Source organism: Dryobates pubescens, chromosome 13 (assembly GCF_014839835.1).
Source record: "Dryobates pubescens isolate bDryPub1 chromosome 13, bDryPub1.pri, whole genome shotgun sequence".
Lineage (NCBI taxonomy): Eukaryota > Metazoa > Chordata > Aves > Piciformes > Picidae > Dryobates > Dryobates pubescens.
In genome coordinates, this window is record NC_071624.1 from 13,438,287 (window position 1) to 13,451,076 (window position 12,790).

Consider the following 12,790-nt stretch of genomic DNA (forward strand, 5'->3'; position numbering starts at 1 on the left):
AGCTGGAAGGAAATGATGTAGCCCTTTCAAAAATGCTCTAAGGCTTGGTTAGTGCTAGATAGCATACATGCATTCAAAAGTTTAAACAGAAGGTTAATAATCCAGTAGACGGTTGGTCCTGAAAAGTAACAGATGTGGTTGAACTGTCCTGTCATCTTCCACTGCCAGAATGTGCCTTCAAGAAATATAAGTGACAGCTAGGAAAATAGATTATTGTCAGGTCCTTAAATGCAGTGTTCCATTATTTTTTATCTTTCACTTCTCTAACCTGGGTTTTAGTCTCATAATGAAAATTCAGTGCTTTGCTCCTCTGAAACTAAAGTCTGCCCTGTGTTAGGAGTGATCACAAAGTACATTTGAGAAACACGTAGGACAGTTTTTCTTCAAAATCTGTGAATTCAAACAATTCATGGCATCCAAATGGCATTTAGGTCCTGCAGTCCAGAAGAGGTTTGGAAAATGTAAAATGTGAGAAGAGCTTCTCCCTAGACTGCAAAGGTCATTTTGACATTGAGTGCCAAAGATAAAACCAGAGCTAACAGAGCTTTCCTGTAAGGGTGGGCAGCAGAGAAACAATTTACAGTAGCAGATGGTCAGAAACTGTTTATGGAGTCTTTGGCAAATCATTTGTTGCAAAGTTCTGTCTGAAATACCCCTACCCAACAACAAATAAAGAGAGGCTTTAGGACAGGGAAATGATAGGGGGAAAGTTGATTAAGATACATAATATCCTCAGTAGGAGCAGGTGGGGCAGTCTAAGATACCGTAATTGCAGCCTCAGAGCAGTAGTACATTCCTGCTGATACCTAAAATGGGCCATAATCTTCTGTATTCTACTTCAGAAATTGCATCTCACTCAGCTGGGAGATGAAACAGTCATTTGGTCTCTTTAAGAGCTATGTTAGGAGCCAGAAAGTGCAGGAGAAAGCAGCAGCTTGGCTAGTGTGATAGACAAATCTCTTTTTTTCACAGGGAAAACATATTATTGCCTTTGTGCTTTAAAATATTGATCATAGAGAAGAAAAACATATTGTAAAGTAAGATAAGAGTACCAGAGCTGTTTAGCTTTGCTGATACCAGTGCAGACACTTTTTTGTACTTTAGTTGGAAAAAAAGGAAAGCCATTACTCCCAACACCTTAGGTGTTGAAGGGCAGTCTGGATGAGGCCTTGAGAGACCTGTTCTAGTGGAAGGTGTTCCTGCCCATGGCAAGGGGGTTGGAACTAGATGATGTTTAATGTCCATTCCAAACTAAACCATTCTATGAATCTATGAACTAGTGAAATTCTGTAGCTTCTCAGGTAGAAAACTGTACAGCATAAATAGTTTATGTTTTCTCTGGGGAGCCTCTTTTGGTGCATCAAACTGTCACACAGCTTAGTGGTGTGACACACCTTAGTGATTAAATGATGGCTCCCTGGCAAAACCCAATAAACAAAACAAATAATTTTTCAGTGGAGCCAGGGGAAGTTTAGGCTTGAGGTGAGGAGAAAGTTCTTCACAGAGGGAGTTGTTAGCCATTGCAATGGGCTGCCCGGGGAAGGTGGTAGAGTCACCATCCCTGGAGGTGTTCAAAAAGGGATTGAATGTGGCACTTGGTGCCATGGTTTAATAGTCATGAGGTCTTGGGTGACAGGTTGGACTTGCTGATCTTTGAGGTCTTTTCCAACCTTATTGATTCTATGATTCTATGAAGGCCACTGTTCTCTTATCTTGTACAGTGGTTCTCACAGCTGAAAAGGCCCAGTAGCTGGACAGTAGAAATTAAAGTCTGTCAGATGAGCAGAACTTTGAACATACCACTTCCCAGGGTATCTCTGCCTTCAGTCTCACATCTCGTCATGCAAAACATGCCACTACTTAAAAATTTTACTTCACATGTAGATTTCTTCCCAGTAGTTGTCAGCAAAGGAGCTGATCCTGAGCGCAGCCAACTAAACCCCTTAACTGAGCCCACTAAGGTTCAGAAGGCCCTGTCCCAAGCACAGGCTTTGCACTTTGACCAATGCCAAAGCAGTTGGAGCATATATTACAGGTCCGTTTCATCATGCAGCTGCCTTGTATGTAATTCATCAGCCAATCTGAAGAACAGAACTATCAGAACTTCTTGAGAAATTCACACTTTGTTATATCTCAGATTATTCATTATTACCAATCCCACCAGTATGTTACCATCTGAAAAGTCAGCTTAGGCTCACTTCAAATGGTACAAAAAACTATTGGGTTTTGGATGACTTAGTGAGGTTTATCTACCTCTTTTGTGTGAGTGCTGTTTGAAATTCTGAAAGGGTCACATTCAGCAGCTGACCATGAAAAAGATTCTCCTTAGATGGAAGGTACTGGGAATTCAGCACAGGAGGCGCAGTCACATGAGGTCTGATGAAATGCAGGCACTGACACTTGACAGGATAGTGATTATCCTGTAGTTTAATAACATGTTAATCATCTTAGAGTCATTATTTGCTCCCAGGCACACACTGTACTCCCATATTCATGTTAAAAAAAAAAATCCAGCAAAACCACCAGAGGACATTTCCACAGGGCAAACACACTGGAAGACTAAAAGGATCCTGTTAGTGAGCATGGTCTCTTCATCTGTCCTAGAACACAAAACCAACAGAAAGGTAGTGTGCTTTTGTGCTACTTAATGCTAGCCACCCCAAAGGAGTTGGGATGTACTTGCACAGACTTCTATTTACTAAATTTAATAATAATATGAATATAAAGGTGTAACTTAGCCTTGATGTCATATGAACATACTGTGGTAGCATAAGCAAAAACTTCTCCCAATAGCTTACTGGGTTGCAAAGGTTCCTGTGGGAAATCTGTCTTTGTGTCATTGTTAGGTGACACACCTATTTGTGACTTTAACAGAGTTGTCAGTGCCAGGTGCAGCAGTAGCTTTTACCTTTTTTTTGTCTGTATCATCTGTGATTTGAGGCCACAACTACTTTCATGTATGCTAGCAGAGGTTTGTTTTGTCTGAACCTGGCTAATGAGAGGTGTTTGATTTGGGCATTCTTGGTCTGTGAATATTCTGTGAAAGTGTGTTTGAGTTAAATGAACACATCTAGCCCACCAGAACACTGCTCCTTTCCATGGAAGCAACTGACAAAAGAAGCATGAGAAAATCAGCAGTAAGCTTTGCCTACAGCCCAGGCAAAACCAGTGAGACACTTAATGTTGCCATGAAGAAATTCCTAAGGCTCAGAGCAGAAAGTCATTTGGTCAAAAAGTAAATCTGGAAGGAGAGATACAATCTGCAAACTCTCAAGCAGCAAAGACAGACATTATTTCATAAATTTGTTTTCACTTCAGAGAAGTTAATTACTGTAGCTTACATTCTAATACAACCCAACATATGAGTTCAAAAGCCTTCGGAGGTTACTCTCTTAGTGTAGATCTATACAGACTGATTTTGGGGGATGGACTGGTTTCAAGCCCTGTGATGGGCCTGAATTGCATTTATTTGGAGTTTGCTGTACCCCAGCCAAATGCTAACAGCCAGCCCAGAGTCTGCTGCTGCTTCACAAGGCACATATGAAATGCACTGAAGTTAATGGGAGTTTGCAAGAAGGTTGTGTCCTGATGCTAATGGAAATAAATTATTCGCTGAAATATATTTAGTCAAGGCTTTGTTCAAGTCTTCAAGTAATGAGGTTTAAATAGTTCCCTGGGAGAAGTTTACACAGTGAGGTTAGCTTCTGTATCACAGTTTTTATCTTAGAATTCAGCCTAAATTTTAATCTCTTCCTTCCTTCTGCCTCAGAACATCCTAAATAACTGTTCTTCCTTTTTGCTGCTTATGCCCTTCATAGACTGTTGGCATGTTCCTTGATTCTCAACCACTTAATTTTCCTTTCACTAGAGTACAAATATTGATCCATTCCAATCTCCCCTCTTTTGTCTATTCAGAAATCCCTCAGTAGTTATTTGTGTTGTACACTGAACAACCTTCAGTTTGTTTGTTGTAATGAGCTAGCTAGAAAGGCAGGTATTCTTCTGTCAGAGTTGTATGGAGATGACAATTACTTCCTTATTTCAGATGCACAAACACAGACACTCCAACAATTTCTCAGTCCTTCACATTACTGCTTTCCAGATTTGTCCACCACAGAATGTATGTACAACTTGAGATAAATTAGCTGGCATTTTCCCAAGTTGAATCCAATTTTTGTTTCATTTCAAGTTTTTTAAGATGTCCAAGAAATGGATTATTTGTTTCCCAGTTGCTTTCTATCATTTTGTTCATAATTCATCCAGAGCACATCCAAAGCACAGTTGGGAGGATTTTGTTAACATCTGAGTTCTTTTTTGTCTAGGTTATTAGTGACTATTTTCCCAGGAGCTACTAGTGATCTCTACTGTACAATTAATCACTTTTTTCTCACCCAGCACTGGCCCATTTATCAATCTGGATCTTACTGTTACTCTTGACTCACCATTAGCTTTAGGGAAGAAACAACGGTTTGGCTTACATTAAAAGGTATCATATTCCAGGGCTGGAGACAACTGCAGTTTTGGTGTATATATGCACAAAATATATTTATGAAAATGAGTATGAGTCACTGCATGGATTATAATTTTATATTTCAAACTCAAAATTATTTCAATTGGTTTCCAGTAATATAGTAGATACTGCAGCAACTACTGCCTGCAGCAATAGCTCAGGCAAGCTTGCAGCTGTAGATGTTGTTATAATTCACTATGCAACCATAGTGTCATCTGTCCTGGATGTTAAGCTGAAATGGTCAAGAACTTTCTGCAAATTCCTAATAACAGAATTTCTCTTAGTCATAGAATTCCTTCCATTTAATAGCTATGTGCAAAAGAAGCCCAAAAGCCTGTTTGACAGAGTTAGATTAGTTGTCTGCTGAGAAGAAAATTTCCTTCTGCATTTCAGCTAGAGCAAATGAGATGCTGTTGAGCTTTTGGAAGGAGAGCCTGTAGCCATCTGCATCATTCTGGCTTTAGTATACCTTCTTTATTTGGATTTAGACAAATAAGACATCATGTAGTTAAGTCCCACTGTTCAGGGCTTACAGCACCTGCTAAAAACATCTCATTATTGCTATTTAGCTAGAGCTCAGAATCTTTTCTGTCTCATGTGTTTCCTCAACCTTGTCCTCACAAAAGGTCACAGACTAAAAGAAAGTCTTCACTTTTTGTGACCCTTATATAATCCTGTTGATTTACCCTGTCTTCAACCCAGTTAATTTCAATTTACCCTTTTATGATTTGTTTGTCTCAAAGCTAATAAACCTATGCTAACCATTTTAGTTCCAGATATTATTTGTTTGTGCCAAACCACAGGGGAGAAAAATGAATGTGATCTCCTCTGCTGTGTGTTCAAGTGAAGCACAGAAATCCCAGCCTATGGCACTGGAAGCCCTGATGGCTTACAGAGACCTGCTATGCTGCTGGTGGACTGATCAGCTGGTCCTAGTACCTGTGGTTCATAGATGCCACCCAGTCTCCTCAGGAACACCTGTCTTATGGCATGACAGGGGATCCACCTAATGTTTGATGAGGTCTCTGGCTTGTGACATAACTCAGGATGTACACATTCATATACAATCTAATCTACAATATCTCTTTCAATTTCATTATGCCTTTCACACAAAAAACCTGCATGCAGTTTTCCATGGCAATAGGTGCACTGTGGGGAGAACTTATCTGACCAGCACTGAGGCATTTACACAGTGTACACGGCACTGAGGTCTCAAGAACAACATAACTGCTTTGGTGTGGTGCCAAAGCTGAGGTAATAACACCAGCTTCACAGGCACACTCATTAGTTCAGGAACATTGCATTAAAGAAGTTACACTGCTCTAAGTTTCATTGTGTGGTATAGATGTGCCCTTCACAATGCCTGAGCATGAGAAGTTCTATCCTGGCTGCCACCTTTTCTGCTATTGTACTTTTTTTTTGGGTCAGATGTAAGAACCTACAGACTGCAATAAATACAAGCAAAAGAAATCAGGAGAGATGAGGATTCCTGACAATACAGTCCTGCACCAAGTATATGTTTAAGTGGTATGTTGAACAGGGATGTGTTATTAAGTAACATCCTCTTCATTCTCTTGTGATCCTCCCCAAATTTATTTTGCAATGTTCTGGGACCTCTTTCAAACATGCTGCAATGTCCATAAATCCTGAAAGCTACATTCATTCTCCACAAGTTTTCTGGTAATGTCAATTAGACAAAAGTCAGAATTTCACCACAGCAAACACTATTGAAGTCCCAGTGCTTAGGGCTGCAGTAAATTTAGCTCAAATGCATTAGCCCACAATCATATTTTTCAAATCATTTACAGGAAACTCTACCCATGCCTAATGACACATAATTTGGTGTTCCCTTCTGTATCACCTGAATGTTCTCTCAAAAATCTAGTTCCAGTATCTGTATCATCTATAACTCTTTCTGCCAGCTGTATTTTTCAGCCCAGTTCTGAATTTGAGCCCTGTGGCTTAGAGCAAAAGAAACATTTGAGAAAAGATAAGCTCAGAAGTATGGTATCAAGTGGCAAAGTAGGGTTGAAATTTATCACACTGTCACCTCCATGTTATCCCTATTTCAGCCAGGGCAAATGCTTTTCCAAGAAAAACAAATAAGTATATGTACAAATATTATTTTAATTAGATTTGTAGCTAAGAGAAAGCACAATATAGAATTGCTGGCTGACTCAAAAATAGCTTCAGCTACAAATAAGAAACAGGTTAGAGTAAGGCATAGTGTCTGGAGATATAGAAAGCAGATCAAACAGCTGAACTCTTAACAGAGTCAGAAGCTTGCCTTTGCCTGCTGTTTCCTGGAACAGTGAATTCAGGAGCCATTTGTGAGTCACTGGCCAGTTCAAACTCTCAGACTGTTCACGTCACACCTGATCTTTCAAATACCACAATGAAAACAGCTATCTACAATGAAACAGCTCAGACAACAACATAACCCAAAAGAAACAGAAAGAAAGGGAAAAAAGTGAGAGAGAGAAGAAGACGACTGAAGAATAAGAAAATCCAGTCTAAAACTTTCCAGTTTCTAACAAAATTGTTTGATTGTACTTTTAGGAACGTGCATTTCAGGTGATTGACAGGTCTATATCTGACATAAATTTGGGTGGAAAAAAACCCACATGTATAAGCCCTTAAAATGTTCTCTTACCTTTATTCTTCCACTAAATAAATTTTTTTATCATGATCAAGCATCAAGTGCTAAGTGCCATTTCTTGAGTGCTTGCTGAGGGCTTTTGAATTTTCTTCTATTGAGAAAATTAGAGCAGCAGTTGTAATTTCCCATACTTCCCCAGGGAACTAATGCATTTTTCTCCAGAGAGAAGCACGAGGACCTAAAGCTTTACAGACATGTATCTTTTAAACAATTTTGCTCATTGATTTTGTGCCTTAAGGAGCCCAGGATTCAGAGCAGCCTTTTGTGTGCCACAACAATGAAGATATCAGCCAGTGACATTTATGAATCTGCTATTAATTGCACATGCTCCCATATCTGGCCTCTAATGCGTAATGCTTTGAATCATATATCTAATAAAGTCCAAACTAAAACATGCCAAAGATGAGAAGGGAGAGAAATCATCATATAGGGATAAAGAGCCAAACACTCTCCTGGCTGCTAGCTCTCCAAGGCTCTGCTGATTGATCAGCAAAACCTAAGGCTAAGAAAGGTTACCTGCAATACTCCTGCTGCTATTCTTGTTCCATCTCATGTCACCAGGGCACTATTTATCTCCAGAACAGTCTTGTTAATGCGGGCTCCCCAGCTGGGAAAACCAGGCAAAGATGCAAACAACAAGAGCTCAGCTCTCTCTTGCTTGTGACCAAACTCTTAACAGGAGCCCAGCTCCTCAGGCCCAATTACAGTCAAAAATTCCCTCTTTAGTAACTGGAATCCAACTGAGACTATTGCTTGATGGAGAGAGAGAATGTATTTTTTCTTTTGATACTTCAATCTATGGAGTTTTTTGGATAACCTTAATCTTCAAAAATGTTATCAATGCTCTGAAATGATTAAAGCCAGGTTTCTAAGAATATGATTAGATGCTTCTCAAGGCAGTACACAGTCTGACCTGATGCACAGAGCAATAATTTACAGCTAAGGGAAGTGAGAGCTCTGAACTTTTCAGGAAGACTTTGTATACAATAAATTCCTAAAGAAATTAGGTATGAAGTTAGATATGAAGAAACATGAATCTCACATGTCCACAAACTACTCTTTCATTTAAGTCTCTTCTTATAACCTTGAATTAAAATTAAACTGTGCAGATGGAGGCACTGCACAAAATAAATTCTTAGAAAAACAATACTGTTCTCATACAACACTTGCAATCAGTAAGTCTCAAAGTAACATACAGAAATATGATTATTCACAATTTCTAGATGAGGAAATTGAGGTACATCTAAATCATCCAGTGAGTCAGATAAAAGAACAGATTTAAAAGCTGTCACAACAGTTCCAAGTGTCAAAGAATTCCAAAGGGAAATTACTGATATTCAGGTCCTTTCATAACCTGAAAATGAAATTCAGCTTCTTGAAGTACCCAAAACCTCAAAATGAGCATCTGGTATTGCCACTGAAAGTTACCCTCCTTGACTAGGTAACAGAATCTAATGTACTAGGTATGTTATATAAAATTAGTAAATATTAGTGTCTGCCTTGAAGAGAAAATTATAGTCCTTTTTGTTATTAAAAAATGCCTTCTTAAGTGTTTCCCAATTTTGGCTCCCTTGCCATTAATTACATATCTGTTTCTTAAAGTTTTCAAGTAACAGCTGCCTCAGAGATCAAAGCCGATCAAAATATCAGGGGGTGCTGGGAAGGAGTTATACTCTCCTTAGTACATTTCTGTGCTTTTGATCAAAGTACACAGAGAATCACATTAAGTAGAGACTGGATTTAGTGGAATGCAGCTACAGTCAGCTGACAAACAGAAAAATAATCTCCTTTAGTTTATTGGCTACATAAGTCTGTTTATCCTCTCTCTGTCTCTCATCTCCATTTTTTCCTACAAAGTGTTCATTATATATATGCAAACTCAATGGGTTCAGGGGTGTTCAAGACTAGAATGTAGCCCATAAACTAATTAGGGTCACAACTGCTTTCACTTTGCCTTTTCAATTACAGTTTCAATTGCTGAACTCTCTAACCACTAAAGCGTGGCTGTAACAGCATAATGATGAGCTGCACCAAAGGTCCTCGGTTAAATATTGGGGAATAATTATTAATGGGGATTGCTCCATGCTTTGCTTTTGTGAATAGAATATTACCTCCATGCACAAATCCATAGGTTGAGGGCAGAATATATAATTTTTGATACATCTTATGTTGCTTAGGAAAGGGTCCAGCAGGCTGCTGTTTAATATGTTTGAAATGGAAAAAGCAGCCTTTCTGTGACTACTCAGGTTCACCTAAAGAGAAAATCGACTGCCAAGCAGATAAAATATCCTTTTTAAGGCTATATTGTTTTCCAGTGCCAAATGTTTGGATATAGATCCATCAACAGAAGCAAAGAAATCTCTAGGTTTCTTTCAAGGTTTTGGTGCACATAGGCTGATTCTATGAGGAAGTAGTACCTCTAGTTTAAACCAGTTTTTCTACAAGTGTAATTGCATCAACACAAAAGATTTCACATATTCTATTATTTTATTAAGAAGCAAACGAGGGTAAAATATTTCTAACAGTGTAAGGTAGAATGAATAAAACAAACCACTCAATTTGCACTAAAACCTACTGTTTTTCAGCATTAGTTTAATCATATTGGATTCAATTTACATTGCAGTTCTGCTTTAAAATTAAGGCTGTAAATAAGTATCACAGAGTGATAGAATATTAGGGGTTGGAAGGGACCTCGATAGATCAGCTAGTCGCAGTATCACAGTATCACTAAGGTTGGCAGAGACCTCAAAGATCATCGAGTCCAACCTGTCACCACAGACCTCATGACTAGACTAAGTGCCACATCCAATCCCCTCTTGAACACCTCCAGGGACAGTGACTCCACCACCTCCCTGGGCAGCCCATTCCAATGACGAATGACTCATTCGGTGAAGAACTTTCTCCTCACCTCGAGCCTAAACTTCCCCTGGCGCCAGAGGGGAACCACCTAGATCAGGTTACACAGGAACACATCCAGGCTAGTTTTAAATACACTCCACAACCTCTCTGGGCAGCCCGTTCCAGGTCCCTGTCACCCTCACAGTGATAAAGGTTTTCCTTTATCATGGAACCTCCTATGCTCCAGCTTGAATCCATTACTTCTTGTCCTATCATTGGACATCATCATCCTCCTGACACTTGCCCTTCACATATTTCTAAATATTAATGAGGTTACCCCTCAGTCTCCTCTTGGAATACCAGTGAAATTAAACATGTTGTCAAAGGCAAAGGACATAGATCCATCAGGCCCATAAAATCTATCCCAATGTTAAAGAAAAAAACCACACATGGTCAAGCTCCCTAGCATTTGGTGAAAACTAGAAGTATGAAAACTTTATTATTACACAAATAGAGAAGTCCAATTTTGAGATACTAGACCAAAGCAAAAATTGCTACAGAAATAGTTTTTTGCTTTTGAAGAAAACTGTTATTCTGGTTTCAGAATTAAGAAATGTCAGCAGTTCCTGTGAAGACTGGTTTTTACTTTTATTTTTTAATTGAAAGGGATAAAAAAGGCAGGGGGGAGTTTCCTTCAACTTTTTATTAAGTGAGAAGCAGTTGTCTGGCCCATCTGTATGAGACTCTCCAGGCCAGCAGTTCTTCAAGAGTTGATCAGGATCAGGCCAACTCTGCTCCCAGGAACACAAAAGTCCTTTGAGCATATGGGACAAGGTGGGGAATCATGTGAGTTGTGCCCAGCATCATGGCATGTGGCACAGTCCCAAGCAGGTAGGACTACATGACAGAGGCACAGTCAATTCATTGAGATGTGATAATGATGTTGAGATGAGGGCTTAAGTCCTGCCATAGTGTTGTGAATGCCTAAATAGGTTTTCTAGCTGTGGCTTGAAAAGGGGAAGCATTCTATATGCTGGCATACAGAACAATTATTTGTTCTGTGCCTAAACTCAGGGAAAACACCAGCTGGGCAAATGGTGGGCTCTGGCCTGGGCAATGCAAGGCATGATATTCAACAGCTGCACTTGGGCAGGGTGCCCAAGCCCAGGCAGGTTTCCCTGCTTGCCTGATTTCTGGGGAGGGCGCTTCTATAGTACACAGTCCTGCCAAATGTTTACATTTTGACACTATCAGCACTTTCCAAAGGAAACACATTCCCCCAGAAAATGGGCTCTTACCATGTGTGTGTATTGAAATGTCAGCACAGCCAAACTGCATTTTTCTAATTCATTTTATTTACGCACCTAAATTCTCCCTTTTCAGTTTGGGATCTCCTCTTCTACCTCTCCTGAACTCAGCTGTGACAATTGTTATACAACACTGCAGTGCTCTTTTGCCCTCTCAAAGGTTTTAAGTGGCAGATTATTACTCATTTATAGTTAGATAGCTACTCATTTTTTACGGGCCTAAATATGCTTTTACAGTCCCCTTCACTGAGAGACTCTGCATAGAAAAATGTGTAAGTGGTAAAGAATTGGGGAGGATGATAAGATCAAGCCTGAAGTGATGAGATTCTCTAGAATAAATAGGAGTTATGTAAACAGAAGATTATATTTTCTCATTAAGAACAAAATCTTTTCATTCTCTTTCTGAGGCCTTGAATCTGCTATTCAAGACATTGTGCACTTCTGTTTTCAGTGCCTAACTCTGGTGTTTCTCAAAACATTCTAATAAACAGTTTAGCTTGCAACTTACTTGCTAGCAGATGGAGAGCACTGGGATTAATGTTAGTGGGCAAGGGATGAAAGCATTTCTCAGGCTGAAGAGTTCTCTAAAGATGAGTACTTCTGTTTTAATGCCTAGTGGCTAAATTCTGCTTGCAGATTCCTCAACATAAATCAAAAGCACCTTTATCACGATCATGGATATTAGAAAGGTAAAATCCTAATAAATGAGAAGAAAACAAAGCCTCAGGGGGTGTTTAAGAAAATGGATTAGTTTAGGTAATTTTGAGCAACTATTCTGAAGAAAGCACTTGGGGACAGTTAAGTTTAATTAGGCTGCAGCTCGTCCTAGCTGTGGGTGGTTTTGCTGCTGCCACAAACCTCTTTTTTCTTCTCACGTGTACCAGTGAGTAGCACTGATAAACCACTGAAGTGGTTCATTTGACAGTGAAGGGAGGGAGAGGTAACAGAGCCTTTCCATACAAGGTGCAAGCAGAATCACCCTTGATAGCTTTTATAGCTAGAGCTATGTCCTACTGCAGGGAGCAGGGCTGGGTAGAAGAGATACTTCTATACATGGACTGTTCTGAAGACCATGCTTAAATGTCTGCCTTAAGTAATGTTAGCAGTGTGAGAAGAGCTGGGATTGTGACTATTCCTTTCATCTGACCATTATTTCCACCTGGGGATCTGCCAGAGTGTTTTGTTCTCTAGCAGGATAAGATTCTATTTTTCACACTTCCCTACTGGGACCTTTATGAAGATGCCATCTTTACCTGCTGGAATCTTCACAGCTATTTTCTGTTTGGAGTCAACACAACTACAGGGAGAAAACTTGATCAAGTGTGTAGGAAGCCTAGGAAATGGTTTCAGATTGATGGGAGATTTTTTTTTTTCAACTATTTTTAGTTATTTGGGTTAAATTTTAATCAGGCAGAAAAATGTGAGTCTAACAGCAGTCAGAGTTAATTAGATTTTGTGTTTTCTGTATTCACCCAC